Source organism: Portunus trituberculatus, chromosome 6 (assembly GCF_017591435.1).
Source record: "Portunus trituberculatus isolate SZX2019 chromosome 6, ASM1759143v1, whole genome shotgun sequence".
NCBI classification, from domain to species: Eukaryota; Metazoa; Arthropoda; class Malacostraca; order Decapoda; family Portunidae; genus Portunus; species Portunus trituberculatus.
The window spans coordinates 2,612,659-2,626,356 of NC_059260.1; the positions used below are offsets into that span (position 1 = coordinate 2,612,659).

The 13,698-nt window shown below is 41.4% G+C and overlaps 1 long non-coding RNA gene across 4 annotated transcripts; it reads right to left on the reverse strand.

Annotated features, from left to right (window-relative positions):
* Positions 1 to 2,602: 2,602 nt before the first annotated feature.
* LOC123518111 lies at positions 2,603 to 13,009 on the reverse strand. Of its 4 annotated transcripts, XR_006678672.1 has the most exons (5): positions 12,425 to 13,009; positions 10,784 to 10,888; positions 9,925 to 10,118; positions 9,607 to 9,786; positions 2,603 to 2,938 (listed from the first exon to the last, which is right to left on the reverse strand). It is a non-coding gene; the product is annotated as an uncharacterized LOC123518111 (long non-coding RNA). The 4 variants fall into 4 exon arrangements; XR_006678674.1 differs by lacking the exons at positions 9,607 to 9,786; positions 9,925 to 10,118; positions 10,784 to 10,888; positions 12,425 to 13,009 and adding exons at positions 3,348 to 3,527; positions 3,665 to 3,858; positions 4,525 to 4,564; XR_006678673.1 differs by lacking the exons at positions 2,603 to 2,938; positions 9,607 to 9,786; positions 9,925 to 10,118; positions 10,784 to 10,888; positions 12,425 to 13,009 and adding exons at positions 3,105 to 3,527; positions 3,665 to 3,858; positions 4,512 to 4,550.
* Between the last annotated feature and the right edge of the window lie 689 nt (positions 13,010 to 13,698).

The following is a 13,698-nucleotide window of genomic DNA, read 5'->3' on the forward strand; positions in this document are numbered from 1 at the left end:
GATTGGCACTGCTTGAAATCTATCGGTGATATAGCAACACATCACGTGTGTGTGTGTATGATTGTCTTTTGAGTGTTCATGGCAGTGTGTGTGTGTGTGTGTGTGTGTGGGTGTGTATGGGACAGTATAACCACTGGCAGCACCACCACCCTTACCGTCACCACGACTAGTAGACAACTGCCGCCCCATGGCCCATTCGTAGCAGGCGGTGTCTGTCAAAGGAGCAGGTGTGTACAAATGTTTATGTTAACTATCTCTTACAAAATCTCTTTTTAATGAGACACTATACTTGTATAAACACCACATAATGATTTGCTGGTTATTGTGACATCTTTCCCTTCGCTATTGTGTCCAGCTATGGTTATTTGCCAAAGAAGGAAATATTAAAATTGTATCTTGTTGTGCAGCGATTGTTGGCATCTTCCGCGGGGCTTAAGAGGCAGACTACACTATTTCTCTCATTCTCTATTTCTATCGCCTGATTGTACGAGGATTTCTGGCAATAAATAAGGGTGAAGTGGTGATAAGTAGAGGAATATGCACGTTTTCTTTTTCCATTCACATCCACCTTGTCAATTATACACGAATTTATTGACTTATCTATCTATCTACAGGCGTTTTCAGTAGCGTCACCGCAAGGCCAAACATGTTTGAGTTCACGCTGAACAGGACGGTGGTGAGGACACCGTCGGTGGTGCCAGACGACCGTGTCACTGTATGCCGCACAATATGTAAACGTAAATCTACATCTACAGTATACCCATTTCTATGGTCTAACATACGTCTTACTATTTAGTTTTCTTCGAAATGTAACTTCTTAATCTCAATCAATCTATCAGATGATAGTATACAACTGCGTGAGTGAGTCGGTGAAAAGGAAGAGAAGAACACGAAAGAATAGAAGAAATTAAGAATATAACAAACTATCTTATCAAAACATAGCCAAGCACTTTTCAGAAGAGGATATTAGTTGACATTGTGCAAGGTGAATACTATACAATATACAGGAATGAACATCGAGAGAAGACACTTGTTGTGGTTCACCAATAGAGACCACATACTTAATGGTGTCATTTGTTTTAATGGAATGGTGCACATGGCCGGCTGGCCAAAGGAAGGCCTGGCTCGTTCTTGCACATTTCCCTCCCTATGTTCTCTCCTCTCTCCTTCACTCTCTATTCTCTCCTCCCATCATCTCACTTTCTCTTGGAAAAGTGCCGCCAGCCATGGGAAAGAGGAGATGGCGTTAGCGAGTGGTGAGGGAAGCGGCAGGGGCATGCATTCACTTTACACATTACTACTAGTATTTCCATGCAACTATATTGTGGCATCGTGTCACCTCACAAGCTGTGGCGCCATGCAACAAATTGTTCACTAATATCACTTCACTTGCAAACCAGATGTTGTTTTGCATCTCTTTCAACTGATATGAAAACAGGTCGATACATTATGCATTTTATTATATCAAGAGATATTGTGTTGCCATTACAAAAATACAGGAGCATCATTCACAAGATATCGTCATATCAATAGGTATGAAAAATAAATACAAGTAACAAAAACTGCACCACGTTACAAGTCATTGGCAAAAACTTAAATTAAGTATTGCATTGAAAGACTCACAAAACATCATCTTTGGAAACACGTAACAATACCTTTGTGCTTCACCCCAGAAAACAAACAAGACACTTTTGTGGTCTATCTTGGAGACACACACACACACACACACACACACACACACACAAGAAGGAACAGGTTGTTGTGACTACAGACAGAACCACGTGTACATCACACCTTGCAATAGTGTGAGTGACCACCACTACTACTACTACTACTACTACCCTTAAATACTACTACTTGGTACTAATTACTGTCATGGCCTGGCAGCAAGACACACCGCGACGCACAGCCAGTATGCTCGCTAGGCTACACTCCCTCTCTTAAGAAGATGGCGTCTCCTAACAAGGAACGTTATCTTCATTCACTACGTGTTTCTCCATGGTGAACTCCAGCATGGAGTGAACACGTTGGTCATTTGGTTCTTAAGGCATAAACGATCATGATGGGTGACTCGTATCCCAAGAGGTTACTTTCCTCTCTTGGTCTACATATATACAATTATCTCTTTTAAATACGATATACATAGTTACACCCGAGTTCAAAGAGAAATTCACATTCGCATCTGACTTAAGGTCTAACCCAACTCGGACGTGCCAGAAATCAAAGGGGAAGGAATTTTAAACACGACTCAAAAATAGTACATATATTAAGCAAAGATAGCTTCACTAACAAGCACCAATGATAACCCATACAAGAGTAATAATCATGGGGAAACAGATCCACGATGGAGAGTAGAGAGTTATGCAGCTTCACTCACCAGTATGCCACACTACACGTATCATTACCCCACAAGCAAACAAACATAAGAGAAAATATCCCATGACACCGTGACACGGGGGAAATGATTCCCGACACTGTTGTACGTGGAGGGAGGTTGACTTACCACTCCGTTACACGAGGAAATGTACACTGAACCAACATAACCACGCTTTTAAGGTTTATCAGGACGGGGTAAAAGGGAAATCCACAGACATTAAATGCAGTACGGAAGGTAGCGTCACAAAAGTGGGCGAAAGCTAGCTCGAACACCGTACAGACAGATACACCACAACACCTCAGCACAGCACTTGGCAAAACACCTTTGAAATACACATGTGACTGCAAACAGAGCTCACTTATTGGAACACTCTCCCTTTACAAACACAGAGGCGTGATGAAAATAAATACAACGTTCACAATACTCAAGTGAGAGGGGAAGGACAATGGAGGGAGGTGGGCAGGCAGCTCGACGCGGTGGTGATCCGAGTCTCGCTCTCTCTCTCTCTCTCTCTCTCTCGAGCGGGACAAGGGAACGCACTAGGCGACACACCCGAGACATCTGGTAGGAAATATGAAAAACTAATAAGCCTATAACAGGACGCATTAATTAAGGGTGAAAATTGGATACTGGTATACATTTCACACGTGAAAGCAGAGGATTTACAAAGGAATAACACAATGCAAGGTATATAAAATAACACATGAAAACATATTAAACATATCAAATAGAACATATTAAATAGAAATATTTACCATTGAAAAGAAAAAGAGGTATACATGTACACTGTACACTGCTATGCACAAGTTGTCCATATCACTGTTTTCTGCTGGTGTAGATAAGGCATTGCAAAAAACCTTACCCACTAGCTACACATCTACAACTGTCTACAAAATCTACAAGTTTATCCACCCAATCTACAAATGGTCAATGAAATACACTACACCAGTGATGAAGATTTGTGGCCAACCTTCACAACTTCATTGCTGCGTTTCCAAGAATCACCCATTTCTTCCTCCTGCTCCGGACCTTTTGTTCCTTTGGCTACACCGGCAGTAGCAGCAGCGGCAGCAGTCTGGTGTCTGTTGTATATCTTGCACGTTCACTCCGAACACTTCCCTCACTTCTTTGGTGTTAGTAGTACTGAATCCTGGAACAAGAGGTGAAACAATATTGAAATGGCGTCAACGGTAATAAGTCTTGAAAAAAATAACAACAAAGAGTTCAAAACCTTTTTAAATGAGACACGCGGAGATAAAAGTGTGATGTGCAAACCACAATACTCACATCACGGTCACTCAACACTTTATTCTGGGCTTGCTTCGCTGTAGTCACTCCTGTGGGAGGAATACAATGCCGTCCTGTTCAATGGTGCATGCAGCCGCTGGCTTCCTCCTCCCGTCCTGTGGTACACTGGCTGGGTTGGGGAAGCTTGCGTGGATGATAACACGTCGACGCATCTTCAGGAACCCGACAAACATCTGTACAGTGAACATGTTGCAGGTGAGATGAAAGGAAAGGTATGAAGTGTGAGTCGGCTAACTATACAGTATTGCAATATTCTCAGTGTGTCAAGAACAATTTAGGAAGTGTTTAAAGTATGCTACAATCTCACCCACTACTTAATATCGCCATCTTTGCCACAGCACAGCCACAACACATCCACAGCATAGACACCACTATAGACACTCAATTTATAATGAAATAATCCCCACACACATCCAAGAGACCCCTAATACACATCAAAACCTCTTAAAACACTCAAATCTAACCCAAAACACACTCAAAACACCATGCAACACCTCACAATGCTGGAATATACACCCAAGACTCACTAGAAACACCCAATAGGTACACACCAAAATACGTAACTTGAAACACTATAAACACCATGCAACACCTCAAAATGCCCCCAAAACACACTCAAAAAATGCAGATACTCAAACACACCTCCACACCACACTCAAGGCACGTCAAATACACCTGTGTAAGAGACTTAAAACACACTAAAAGCACACGAAATACACCCAGAATATACTTATATCACCCACAAAACACACTTAAAACACCCCAAATATACCCCAGACCAACATTATGCATTATAAAGAACATTAAGATTAAAAGGGACACTTACCTAAATATTCCACCTTAGCTCCTTCTCCTATTCCGCCTCTATTTCTCGTTTATTCTTCGTCCTCCTCCTTTATTTCTCCTTCTTCTTTCTTCTATTACTTCCGTCTTCACGTCTGAGCCTAGAAACACATCAAAACATTAGATATTAGGCAAAATATTGAGGAAATGGAGGGTGACAAGTATTGTGGCTTGGCTTCTCCTCTTCCTTCTCTCTCTCTTTCTCCTTCCTTTCCTCCTTAACCTCCCTTATTTCTCCTTTCTACTTCCTTCTGCTACTAATATCTACACACCTGACCCTAGCAACACACGAAAACACACCAAAACATTAGATATTAGGCAAAATATTGAGGAAATGGAGGGTGACTTAAGTATTGTGGCTTGGCTTCTCCTCTTCCTTCTCTCTCTCTCTCTTTCTCCTTCCCTTCCTCCTTAACCTCCCTTATTTCTCCTTTCTACTTCCTTCTGCTACTAATATCTACACACCTGACCCTAGCAACACACGAAAACACGTAGAAATCACCAGATATTAGGCAAAATATTGACGAACTGCGGGTTTGGAAAAGAGGCGCCAGCCTGGGGCTATGTTGAGTCACCACCTGGGCTGTGGTCGTCACAGAGAACGGCGGGAGCGGGGGATGACTCGGCTAAATTACGTAAATAATTTCATTTTAAAAATGACTTTTCGAATAAACGAAGCCACGCCCGAATGCTTGTTATTTTATGACGTGATAAATACTAAAAATAGTTTTAAAAATATCAAAACAACTCCAGCTTAAGTAGTTTTATAAAAATGCCTAAATTAAGTATGCTAAATATAAAAAAACATTTAAACTTATAAATCTGCTAAAACACCATGCAAAGTCAAGCCATTTTCACTTGGTGAGTAATTTACCACATTTGAGGGAGTATGAGCTATCTTTTAAGGCATTCCACAGCGAGTTACACCGAGAAGCACAAACGTGAGCAAATAAAATAAAGAAAAATATGACGTTTTTTCAACACCTCCAAACACCATTTCAAAGTCCACATATTTCACTCAATAGATTGATTTCACGCTTAAAAGGACACCGGCGATCCTCTGATACCACAAAGGCCCACTTATACCTTCAAATAAAAAACCAGAAAACTGGAAATGGAAAATTTTGACCGTTAAAAAGCCTTTAACATTCGCCATAAAACACCACTAAACGCCACATATTTACCCAACACAGGGGCGGAACACACTTCAAACACAACGAAACATTTAAACAAACCATAAAACATACCATGGAAGCGTAATATTACCCTCAGGAAATATTTGAAAAAGCATTCAACCCAGCAGGCTGCCTAGGGGGGAGGGTGATGGCTGGGGGACTTGGGTGGGAGGCGGCCCGGAGGCAACACTGGCGGCGGGACCTCCATATTTAGCCTTTATCATCTTACCAAGCTAAAATTAAGCCACTCAGGGAACTATTGACCAGGGCATATGAAATGGTGCACTGGTGGCTTGCATTGTGACACATGTTTGGCTTACGGTAAGTGAAGGAAGCAAATATCAGCGGGTATTATAGACGCCTTGCTCTTTTTAATGTTCGTTATACCTATCACATATTAATATTTACGTGCTAATTAAACTCTCATACGTAAAGAAAACCTAACAATAAGTGAATGGCCTTATAAGTACCTTTAATTGATGAAGATAAGGCAGTGTGGAGGTTGTGGTGAAGGCGTGCAATTGCACCGCTTGTCTTGCCGCATGGTGATAGGTGATTGGCACTGCTTGAAATCTATCGGTGATATAGCAACACATCGTGTGTGTGTGTGATTGTCTTTTGAGTGTTCATGGCAGTGTGTGTGTGTGTGTGTGTGGGTGTGTATGGGACAGTATAACCACTGCCAGCACCACCACCCTTACCGTCACCACGACTAGTAGACAACTGCCGCCCCATGGCCCATTCGTAGCAGGCGGTGTCTGTCAAAGGAGCAGGTGTGTACAAATGTTTATGTTAACTATCTCTTACAAAATCTCTTTTTAATGAGACACTATACTTGTATAAACACCACATAATGATTTGCTGGTTATTGTGACATCTTTCCCTTCGCTATTGTGTCCAGCTATGGTTATTTGCCAAAGAAGGAAATATTAAAATTGTATCTTGTTGTGCAGCGATTGTTGGCATCTTCCGCGGGGCTTAAGAGGCAGACTACACTATTTCTCTCATTCTCTATTTCTATCGCCTGATTGTACGAGGATTTCTGGCAATAAATACTTAAGGGTGAAGTGGTGATAAGAAGAGGAATATACACGTTTTCTTTTTCCATTCACATCCACCTTGTCAATTATACACGAATTTATTGACTTATCTATCTATCTACAGGCGTTTTCAGTAGCGTCACCGCAAGGCCAAACATGTTTGAGTTCACGCTGAACAGGACGGTGGTGAGGACACCGTCGGTGGTGCCAGACGACCGTGTCACTGTATGCCGCACAATATGTAAACGTAAATCTACATCTACAGTATACCCACTTCTATGGTCTAACATACGTCTTACTATTTAGTTTTCTTCGAAATGTAACTTCTTAATCTCAATCAATCTATCAGATGATAGTATACAACTGCGTGAGTGAGTCGGTGAAAAGGAAGAGAAGAACACGAAAGAATAGAAGAAATTAAGAATATAACAAACTATCTTATCAAAACATAGCCAAGCACTTTTCAGAAGAGGATATTAGTTGACATTGTGCAAGGTGAATACTATACAATATACAGGAATGAACATCGAGAGAAGACACTTGTGGTTCACCAATAGACACCACATACTTAATGGTGTCATTTGTTTTAATGGAATGGTGCACATGGCCGGCTGGCCAAAGGAAGGCCTGGCTCGTTCTTGCACATTTCCCTCCCTATGTTCTCTCCTCTCTCCTTCACTCTCTATTCTCCTCCTCCCATCATCTCACTTTCTCTTGGAAAAGTGTCGCCAGCCATGGGAAAGAGGAGATGGCGTTAGCGTGTGGTGAGGGAAGCGGCAGGGCATGCATTCACTTTACACATTACTACTAGTATTTCCATGCAACTATATTGTGGCATCGTGTCACCTCACAAGCTGTGGCGCCATGCAACAAATTGTTCACTAATATCACTTCACTTGCAAACCAGATGTTGTTTTGCATCTCTTTCAACTGATATGAAAACAGGTCGATACATTATGCATTTTATTATATCAAGAGATATTGTGTTGCCATTACAAAAATACAGGAGCATCATTCACAAGATATCGTCATATCAATAGGTATGAAAAATAAATACAAGTAACAAAAACTGCACCACGTTACAAGTCATTGGCAAAAACTTAAATTAAGTATTGCATTGAAAGACTCACAAAACATCATCTTTGGAAACACGTAACAATACCTTTGTGCTTCACCCCAGAAAACAAAAAAGACACTTTTGTGGTCTATCTTGGAGACACACACACACACACACACACACACACACAAGAAGGAACAGGTTGTTGTGACTACAGACAGAACCACGTGTACATCACACCTTGCAATAGTGTGAGTGACCACTACTACTACTACTACTACTACTACCCTTAAATACTACTACTTGGTACTAATTACTGTCATGGCCTGGCAGCAAGACACACCGCGACGCATAGCCAGTATGCTCGCTAGGCTACACTCCCTCTCTTAAGAAGATGGCGTCTCCTAACAAGGAACGTTATCTTCATTCACTACGTGTTTCTCCATGGTGAACTCCAGCATGGAGTGAACACGTTGGTCATTTGGTTCTTAAGGCATAAACGATCATGATGGGTGACACGAATGATGAGTGACTCGTATCCCAAGAGGTTACTTTCCTCTCTTGGTCTACATATATACACTTATCTCTTTTAAATACGATATACATAGTTACACCCGAGTTCAAAGAGAAATTCACATTCGCATCTGACTTAAGGTCTAACCCAACTCGGACGTGCCAGAAATCAAAGGGGAAGGAATTTTAAACACGACTCAAAAATAGTACATATATTAAGCAAAGATAGCTTCACTAACAAGCACCATAATCACCAATGATAACCCATACAAGAGTAATAATCATGGGGAAACAGATCCACGATGGAGAGTAGAGAGTTATGCAGCTTCACTCACCAGTATGCCACACTACACGTATCATTACCCCACAAGCAAACAAACATAAGAGAAAATATCCCATGACACCGTGACACGGGGGAAATGATTCCCGACACTGTTGTACGTGGAGGAGGTTGACTTACCACTCCGTTACACGAGGAAATGTACACTGAACCAACATAACCACGCTTTTAAGGTTTATCAGGACGGGGTAAAACGGGAAATCCACAGACATTAAATGCAGTACGGAAGGTAGCGTCACAAAAGTGGGCGAAAGCTAGCTCGAACACCGTACAGACAGATACACCACAACACCTCAGCACAGCACTTGGCAAAACACCTTTGAAATACACATGTGACTGCAAACAGAGCTCACTTATTGGAACACTCTCCCTTTACAAACACAGAGGCGTGATGAAAATAAATACAACGTTCACAATACTCAAGTGAGAGGCGAAGGACAATGGAGGGAGGTGGGCAGGCAGCTCGACGCGGTGGTGATCCGATCTCTCTCTCTCTCTCTCTCGAGCGGGACAAGGGAACGCACTAGGCGACACACCGAGACATCTGGTAGGAAATATGAAAAACTAATAAGCCTATAACAGGACGCATTAATTAAGGGTGAAAATTGGATACTGGTATACATTTCACACGTGAAAGCAGAGGATTTACAAAGGAATAACACAATGCAAGGTATATAAAATAACACATGAAAACATATTAAACATATCAAATAGAACATATTAAATAGAAATATTTACCATTGAAAAGAAAAAGAGGTATACATGTACACTGTACACTGCTATGCACAAGTTGTCCATATCACTGTTTTCTGCTGGTGTAGATAAGGCATTGCAAAAAACCTTACCCACTAGCTACACATCTACAACTGTCTACAAAATCTACAAGTTTATCCACCCAATCTACAAATGGTCAATGAAATACACTACACCAGTGATGAAGATTTGTGGCCAACCTTCACAACTTCATTGGTGCGTTTCCAAGAATCACCCATTTCTTCCTCCTGCTCCGGACCTTTTGTTCCTTTGGCTACACCGGCAGTAGCAGCAGCGGCAGCAGTCTGGTGTCTGTTGTATGTCTTGCACGTTCACTCCGAACACTTCCCTCACTTGTTTGGTGTTAGTAGTACTGAATCCTGGAACAAGAGGTGGAACAATATTGAAATGGCGTCAACAGTAATAAGTTTTGAAAAAAAATAACAACAAATAGTTCAAAACCTTTTTAAATGAGACACGCGGAGATAAAAGTGTGATGTGCAAACCACAATACTCACATCACGGTCACTCAACACTTTATTCTGGGCTTGCTTCGCTGTAGTCACTCCTGTGGGAGGAATACAATGCCGTCCTGTTCAATGGTGCATGCAGCCGCTGGCTTCCTCCTCCCGTCCTGTGGTACACTGGCTGGGTTGGGGAAGCTTGCGTGGATGATAACACGTCGACGCATCTTCAGGAACCCGACAAACATCTGTACAGTGAACATGTTGCAGGTGAGATGAAAGGAAAGGTATGAAGTGTGAGTCGGCTAACTATACAGTATTGCAATATTCTCAGTGTGTCAAGAACAATTTAGGAAGTGTTTAAAGTATGCTACAATCTCACCCACTACTTAATAACGCCATCTTTGCCACAGCACAGCCACAACACATCCACAGCATAGACACCACTATAGACACTCAATTTATAATGAAATCATCCCCACACACATCCAAGAGACCCCTAATACACATCAAAACCTCTTAAAACACTCAAATCTAACCCAAAACACACTCAAAACACCATGCAACACCTCACAATGCTGGAATATACACCCAAGACTCAAAAGAAACACCCAATAGGTACACACCAAAATACGTAACTTGAAACACTATAAACACCATGCAACACCTCAAAATGCCCCCAAAACACACTCAAAAAATGCAGATACTCAAACACACCTCCACACCACACTCAAGGCACGTCAAATACACATGTATAAAAGACTTAAAACACACTAAAAGCACACGAAATACACCCAGAATATACTTATATCACCCACAAAACACACTTAAAATACCCCAAATATACCCCAGACCAACATTATGCATTATAAAGAACGTTAAGATTAAAAGGACACTTACCTAAATATTCCACCTTAGCTCCTTCTCCTATTCCGCCTCTATTTCTCGTTTATTCTTCGTCCTCCTCCTTTATTTCTCCTTCTTCTTTCTTCTATTACTTCCGTCTTCACGTCTGAGCCTAGAAACACATCAAAACATTAGATATTAGGCAAAATATTGAGGAAATGGAGGGTGACAAGTATTGTGGCTTGGCTTCTCTCTTCTCTCTCTCTCTCTTTCTCCTTCCTTTCCTCCTTAACCTCCCTTATTTCTCCTTTCTACTTCCTTCTGCTACTAATATCTACACACCTGACCCTAGCAACACACGAAAACACATCAAAACATTAGATATTAGGCAAAATATTGAGGAAATGGAGGGTGACTTAAGTATTGTGGCTTGGCTTCTCCTCTTCCTCTCTCTCTCTCTTTCTCCTTCCTTTCCTCCTTAACCTCCCTTATTTCTCCTTTCTACTTCCTTCTGCTACTAATATCTACACACCTGACCCTAGCAACACACGAAAACACGTAGAAATCACCAGATATTAGGCAAAATATTGACGAACTGCGGGTTTGGGAAAGAGGCGCCAGCCTGGGGCTATGTTGAGTCACCACCTGGGCTGTGGTCGTCACAGAGAACGGCGGAAGCTGGCTGTGACTCGGCTAAATTACGTAAATAATTTCATTTTAAAAATGACTTTTCGAATAAACGAAGCCACGCCCGAATGCTTGTTATTTTATGACGTGATAAATACTAAAATAGTTTTAAAAATATCAAAACAACTCCAGCTTAACTAGTTTTTAAAAATGCCTAAATTAAGTATGCTAAATATAAAAAAACATTTAAACTTATAAATCTGCTAAAACACCATGCAAAGTCAAGCCATTTTCACTTGGTGAGTAATTTACCACATTTGAGGGAGTATGAGCTATCTTTTAAGGCATTCCACAGCGAGTTACACCGAGAAGCACAAACGTGAGCAAATAAAATAAAGAAAAATATGACGTTTTTCAACACCCCAAACACCATTTCAAAGTCCACATATTTCACTCAATAGATTGATTTCACGCTTAAAAGGACACCGGCGATCCTCTGATACCACAAAGGCCCACTTATACCTTCAAATAAAAAACCAGAAAACTGGAAATGGAAAATTTGGACCGTTAAAAAGCCTTTAACATTCGCCATAAAACACCACTAAACGCCACATATTTACCCAACACAGGGGCGGAACACACTTCAAACACAACGAAACATTTAAACAAACCATAAAACATACCATGGAAGCGTAATATTACCCTCAGGAAATATTTGAAAAAAGCATTCAACCCAGCAGGCTGCCTAGGGGGGAGGGTGATGGCTGGGGGACTTGGGTGGGAGGCGGCCCGGAGGCAACACTGGCGGCGGGACCTCCATATTTAGCCTTTATCATCTTACCAAGCTAAAATTAAGCCACTCAGGGAACTATTGACCAGGGCATATGAAATGGTGCACTGGTGGCTTGCATTGTGACACATGTTTGGCTTACGGTAAGTGAAGGAAGCAAATATCAGCGGGTATTATAGACGCCTTGCTCTTTTAATGTTCGTTGTACCTATCACATATTAATATTTACGTGCTAATTAAACTCTCATACGTAAAGAAAACCTAACAATAAGTGAATGGCCTTATAAGTACCTTTAATTGATGAAGATAAGGCAGTGTTGAGATTGTGGTGAAGGCACTGCTTGTCTTGCCGCATGGTGATAGGTGATTGGCACTGCTTGAAATCTATCGGTGATATAGCAACACATCGCGTGTGTGTGTGTGATTGTCTTTTGAGTGTTCATGGCAGTGTGTGTGTGTGTGTGTGTGTGTGTGGGTGTGGGTGTGTATGGGACAGTATAACCACTGCCAGCACCACCACCCTTACCGTCACCACGACTAGTAGACAACTGCCGCCCCATGGCCCATTCGTAGCAGGCGGTGTCTGTCAAAGGAGCAGGTGTGTACAAATGTTTATGTTAACTATCTCTTACAAAATCTCTTTTTAATGAGACACTATACTTGTATAAACACCACATAATGATTTGCTGGTTATTGTGACATCTTTCCCTTCGCTATTGTGTCCAGCTATGGTTATTTGCCAAAGTAGGAAACATTAAAATTGTATCTTGCTTTGCAGCGATTGTTGGCATCTCCCGCGGGGCTTCAGAGGCAGACTACACTATTTCTCTCATTCTCTATTTCTATCGCCTGATTGTACGAGGATTTCTGGCAATAAATAAGGGTGAAGTGGTGATAAGTAGAGGAATATGCACGTTTTCTTTTCCATTCACATCCACCTTGTCAATTATACACGAATTTATTGACTTATCTATCTGCCTACAGGCGTTTTCAGTAGCGTCACAGCAAGGCCAAACATGTTTAAGTTCACGCTGAACAGGACGGTGGTGAGGACACCGTCGGTGGTGCCAGACGACCGTGTCACTGTATGCCGCACAATATGTAAACGTAAATCTACATCTACAGTATACCCATTTCTATGGTCTAACATACGTCTTACTATTTAGTTTTCTTCGAAATGTAACTTCTTAATCTCAATCAATCTTGGTTTGCAAAGTTAATTACGGTTTTCTAAAGGGAATATACTGTTTTGTGTGACCATCTTGGGAAAATAATTCGAAAAAAAAAAATAACAGGAAGGAAAATTATAGAAAGACGAGTGAAAAAAACAAAAACAAGAGAAGGAAAATAAAAGAAAGGAGAGAGACAATGAAGAGAAAGGGAAAGAAAGTAATGAATGGGAGACAAACCAGACAAGAAATGGACAGAGAGAGAGAGAGAGAGAGAGAGAGAGAGAGAGAGAGAAGGAGGAGACGGAGGAGGAAGACGTGGGAATGCAAGAAGGGGAAGAGGAAGAAGAGGAGGAAGAGAAGGAGAAAAACAACCAATTAGAAGAAAGGTTTGGT